This window comes from Euprymna scolopes, chromosome 46, assembly GCF_053919585.1.
Source record: "Euprymna scolopes isolate OS-2025 chromosome 46, ASM5391958v1, whole genome shotgun sequence".
Classification (NCBI taxonomy): Eukaryota; Metazoa; Mollusca; class Cephalopoda; order Sepiida; family Sepiolidae; genus Euprymna; species Euprymna scolopes.
In genome coordinates this window covers 183,881,273-183,888,067 of record NC_136527.1, presented here as the reverse complement: position 1 = coordinate 183,888,067, position 6,795 = coordinate 183,881,273, and positions in this window count along the sequence as shown.

The following is a 6,795-nucleotide window of genomic DNA, read 5'->3' as shown; positions in this document are numbered from 1 at the left end:
AATTTTAACGTTCAGATGAATTAAGAATGAACAAATATTTTAAAATAAAACATTCCAACGCAAATTTTCACTATTTTCGTCTTAAACAGTAGAAGCCTTACAAGCATAAACAAAGGAGAATGGTTAGATTTTGATGTTTGTGTGATTGGTTGGGAGTAAGTATGTTGGTGCAGAGTATATACTTGAAACCTTTTTAGAAGTCGAAGACAAATATGGTCTTGGTAGTTGCACGAAGCCAGGTTTTAGCAGGCTTTGTAATATCCTTACTATGTTAATTGTGTATTAAAAAATTATTAAATAACGATTTTGTTTGAACCAATAGTTAAAGATTAAATATTAACTTGCTGCTGAGTTAAACACATGTAGTAACAACAATTTCTATGTTCAAATGAATTAGCGATAAACGGATTTCCTTAAACAATTTATAAATTTGAATAATATGCTTTAAATTTGAGAAATATATACGGAAAACAAAAAATATATATGGAAAACAAGTAAAACTAATAAAAAATAAATGTACCGATTTTACTGTAGATTTTTTCCAACCGAATTAGTTTCGTTTTTTGCATTAAATAAGTCTCTTTTAAGAAAGTGTTGAGAGTTTTATTGAATTTACATATTCCTATATCAAGTATCCCTATATACAGTATATGCATGTGCTTTAGGAAGGCAAGAAACAGATGTTTTCTGATGAACCTAGATATATTTATCTCATTATAACAATTACAAATATTACATCAAGATTGTCACACACACACACACACGCATGCATGTACACATTTTCCTTAGAACAAAATATGTTTATAATGTAGATATTCAATAAGCATAATATAAAAAAATGTATAGATTTTACTGTAGGTTTCCCAACCGAATTAGTTACATTTTTGGCATTAAATAAGTCTCTTTAAATCAATTGTCGATTGTTTTAATAAATTTACTGATATTCGTGCATGTGCTTTAGTAAAGCAAAAAATTCTGATGAACGTCGATATATTTCTCTCATAACAATCGTAAATATTACATGACCATTTTCACGTTGTATATAATGTATATATTCAATAAACATATCTTAAAATTGCAACGGTTTATTTCTCTCATAACAATCGTAAATATTACATGACCATTTTCACGTTGTATATAATGTATATATTCAATAAACATATATTAAAATTGCAACGGTTTATTTCTCTCATAACAATCGTAAATATTACATGACGATTTTCACGTTGTATATAATGTATATATTCAATAAACATATCTTAAAATTGCAACGGTTTATTTCTCTCATAACAATCGTAAATATTACATGACCATTTTCACGTTGTATATAATGTATATATTCAATAAACATATCTTAAAATTGCAACGGTTTATTTCTCTCATAACAATCGTAAATATTACATGACCATTTTCACGTTGTATATAATGTATATATTCAATAAACATATCTTAAAATTGCAACGGTTTATTTCTCTCATAACCATCGTAAATATTACATGACCATTTTCACGTTGTATATAATGTATATATTCAATAAACATATCTTAAAATTGCAACGGTTTATTTCTCTCATAACAATCGTAAATATTACATGACCATTTTCACGTTGTATATAATGTATATATTCAATAAACATATCTTAAAATTGCAACGGTTTATTTCTCTCATAACAATCGTAAATATTACATGACCATTTTCACGTTGTATATAATGTATATATTCAATAAACATATCTTAAAATTGCAACGGTTTATTTCTCTCATAACAATCGTAAATATTACATGACCATTTTCACGTTGTATATAATGTATATATTCAATAAACATATCTTAAAATTGCAACGGTTTATTTCTCTCATAACAATCGTAAATATTACATGACCATTTTCACGTTGTATATAATGTATATATTCAATAAACATATCTTAAAATTGCAACGGTTTATTTCTCTCATAACAATCGTAAATATTACATGACCATTTTCACGTTGTATATAATGTATATATTCAATAAACATATCTTAAAATTGCAACGGTTTATTTCTCTCATAACAATCGTAAATATTACATGACCATTTTCACGTTGTATATAATGTATATATTCAATAAACATATCTTAAAATTGCAACGGTTTATTTCTCTCATAACAATTGTAAATATTACATGACCATTTTCACGTTGTATATAATGTATATATTCAATAAACATATCTTAAAATTGCAACGGTTTATTTCTCTCATAACAATCGTAAATATTACATGACCATTTTCACGTTGTATATAATGTATATATTCAATAAGCATATCTTAAAATTGCAACGGTTTATTTCTCTCATAACAATCGTAAATATTACATGACCATTTTCACGTTTATAATGTATATATTCAATAAACATATCTTAACATTGCAACGGTTTATTTCTCTCATAACAATCGTAAATATTACATGACCATTTTCACGTTGTATATAATGTATATATTCAATAAACATATCTTAAAATTGCAACGGTTTATTTCTCTCATAACAATCGTAAATATTACATGACCATTTTCACGTTGTATATTATGTATATATTCAATAAACATATCTTAAAATTGCAACGGTTTATTTCTCTCATAACAATCGTAAATATTACATGACCATTTTCACGTTGTATATAATGTATATATTCAATAAACATATCTTAAAATTGCAACGGTTTATTAAACTCATAACAATGGTAAATATTACATGACCATTTTCTCGTTGTATATAATGTATATATTCAATAAACATATCTTAAAATTGCAACGGTTTATTAAACTCAATAAAAATCATTTACATTTTCAGAGCATATGTAACTTTGTTAAACATTAAATTCACATTCATATTGTTTAAATTACTGCGTCTTACACGTGTTTCATTGCATAAACCATAAAAATCATCAGACTTTTCATTCGTCAAAGAAAAAATGTTCATTTTTTTCTTGGGTCAAAAAGAAAACGTAATTCTAGAGCGAATTAAAAAGGTTTAAAAGATATAAATATCCCAAATCAAGTAAAAAAAAGTTAAGGAAAAGTAATTTTAAAACGAATTAAAAAAGTTTAAAAGATATAAATATCCCAAATCAAGTAAAAAGAAGTTAAGGAAAAGTAATTTTAAAACGAATTAAAAAGGTTTAAAAGATATAAATATCCCAAATCAAGTAAAAAGAAGTTAAGGAAAAGTAATTTTAAAACGATTTGAAAAGGTTTAAAAGACAGTAATAAATCTACTGGTTATATATACAACATTAATATGCAGAACAAAGAAGTTGTTCGTAGACCATGAGTTGAATAGGATAATTTTACAGGTAATATTTAAATTCATATTAAGCATTTTTTAGCTCAAAAGGGGAGCCCTAAACCACGATCAGGAAGGGTTATAATTGATGCTCAAGACCAGCGATTGATGAGCAATGCATTCAAGAAAATGGCAAGAATCAGTAATGACAACAAATGCAGGTTCTGCCATACAGAATCGGAATGTGTGAGTCAGCAGTAATATGCAGAAGAAATTCATACTAAGCATCCAACATTAATACATTTTAATATTTTATACTATTAGAAGGTGAAAATAATTAATATGCAGAAGAAAGAGACAAGATTTGTTCGTAGACGATGAGTTGAAGAGTTGAATTTCACAGGCCATATTTAAATTCATTCTAAGCTTTCAACATTAATACATTTTAATAATTTATACTATTAGAAGGTGAAAATAATTAATATGCAGAAGAAAGAGAGAAGATTAGTTCGTAGACGATGAGTTGAAGAGTTGAATTTCACAGGCCATATTTAAATTCATACTAAGCTTTCAACATTAATACATTTTAATAATTTATACTATTAGAAGGTGAAAATAATTAATATGCAGAAGAAAGAGAGAAGATTATTTCGTAGACGATGAGTTGAATAGTTGAATTTCACAGGCCATATTTAAATTCATACTAAGCTTTCAACATTAATACATTTTAATAATTTATACTATTAGAAGGTGAAAATAATTAATATGCAGAAGAAAGAGAGAAGATTATTTCGTAGACGATGAGTTGAATAGTTGAATTTCACAGGCCATATTTAAATTCATACTAAGCTTTCAACATTAATACATTTTAATAATTTATACTATTAGAAGGTGAAAATCATTAATATGCAGAAGAAAGAGAGAAGATTATTTCGTAGACGATGAGTTGAATAGTTGAATTTCACAGGCCATATTTAAATTCATACTAAGCTTTCAACATTAATACATTTGAATAATTTATACTATTAGAAGGTGAAAATAATTAATATGCAGAAGAAAGAGAGAAGATTATTTCGTAGACGATGAGTTGAATAGTTGAATTTCACAGGCCATATTTAAATTCATACTAAGCTTTCAACATTAATACATTTTAATAATTTATACTATTAGAAGGTGAAAATCATTAATATGCAGAGGAAAGAGAGAAGATTAGTTCGTAGATGATGAGTTGAATAGTTGAATTTCACAGGCCATATTTAAATTCATACTAAGCTTTCAACATTAATACATTTTAATAATTTATACTATTAGAAGGTGAAAATAATTAATATGCAGAAGAAAGAGAGAAGATTATTTCGTAGACGATGAGTTGAAGAGTTGAATTTCACAGGCCATATTTAAATTCATACTAAGCTTTCAACATTAATACATTTTAATAATTTATACTATTAGAAGGTGAAAATAATTAATATGCAGAAGAAAGAGAGAAGATTAGTTCGTAGACGATGAGTTGAATAGTTGAATTTCACAGGCCATATTTAAATTCATACTAAGCTTTCAACATTAATACATTTTAATAATTTATACTATTAGAAGGTGAAAATCATTAATATGCAGAAGAAAGAGAGAAGATTAGTTCGTAGATGATGAGTTGAATAGTTGAATTTCACAGGCCATATTTAAATTCATACTAAGCTTTCAACATTAATACATTTTAATAATTTATACTATTAGAAGGTGAAAATAATTAATATGCAGAAGAAAGAGAGAAGATTAGTTCGTAGACGATGAGTTGAATAGTTGAATTTCACAGGCCAGATTTAAATTCATACTAAGCTTTCAACATTAATACATTTTGATAATTTATACTATTAGAAGGTGAAAATAATTAGGATACAAATCATTAAAAAAAATTAAAAATATACGAATAAATAAAATATGCTAAAAAAGTTGGATGAAATAATTCGTTGAATGCTAGTAACAATTTCTTGAATTTGAAAAAATTTTAAAATGTTGTTTTATAAAAATTAAAATAACTACTAAGAATATATACAATAATGAGAATATAATGTATATGGTATACGAATGTGTATTACCAGACGTTAATTAAAAAATGAAATTGCGATAATCGATTATTACAATTGCTGATATCATTTGTATAATAATATATAGGAATGATAATAATGCATTCAAAAGTGTGGGATGAAAACATTTGTTGAATGAAAAAACTGTTGATTTCTAAAAATAAAAAAAATAAGAACCTAATTCTGTTGCATTAAATTCGCTATTATGAATATAAATAAAAATGTAATGTTAGGAAAATATCCAGTGTAATAGCAAACACATTATAAATAAGCGGCTATCTTTCCACACATATGACTGAAAATGAAAGCTATTTTAAAAGACTATATTAGTATCTATTGCTAAGTAACTAGATTATATATTGATTTGTATTATAAACTTTAATTTCCTGAGTATTTTAATTCACGTTCCTGTAATATAAACTTATTATATATCTATTGTTATCAATATATTTTTATTATTATCAGTAGCAACTATGGTAATTGTATGTTTATTGTTCCTACAAATTATTACTATATTATTGTTATTTTACTTTATTAATTACATAATTCCTTTATCTATTTAAAAATACTGTGAATAGTATTTTACATATAAACAATATGAATATGAATTAAATGTTTATTTCTGTGATTTTTAAATGTTTAATAAAGTTATGTTTCTTGTTTTGTTGGCACGATAAAAATAAAAATGATATTAAAATATTTAATTTCATTTATTTTTTATTTGCAGATGTTCCTGCTTGAATGTTTTTAATGAATATTAAGGGGCCATCATTTTCCTTAAACATTATTCTATACACAATTATTTCCTTACGTGGCATACAACAAAAAACGTCTGCACACAACTTTATTAGACATGTATGTGTGAAGAGTTATTTTATCTGGATTGTTCAGCCAATAGTGATAAGAACATCGCACATATTTCAATTTGTGAAATTTTCGTTTAATGTTTTTATAAATCATAAGATATCCAATTTAAAATTTCATACAAATCTGCTAATTTAGAAAAGAGTATATTTTACTCTACAAAATATCCCGTATCAAATAAATAAAAAGTGATACACAATTAAAAAATTTTTAGCATAAAATATGCATCAACAACTCATAAATCATAAATCATAAGATATCGATTTTAACATTTAAGAAAAATCTGTTAATTTACAAAAGAGAATATTTTAACTTTTACACAACGAAATATCTCTTATCAAACAAAGTAAGTGATACAAATTGAAATTTCTTTAGCATAAAATCAAACTTCAGATTACATTTTTTTTATAACTTGGTAGTGATAATCTTGCTCCAGGAGCAATTTAGTTTAAATATGAATAAAAATATGAAGGAAAAGCCAAATTCTTGTGAAGTGTGTGAATATTCTTTTTCTAAAAAATAAAAATTAGTGAGACATATGAGAACTCACACTGGGGAAAAGCCATATTCTTGTGAAGTATGTGGATA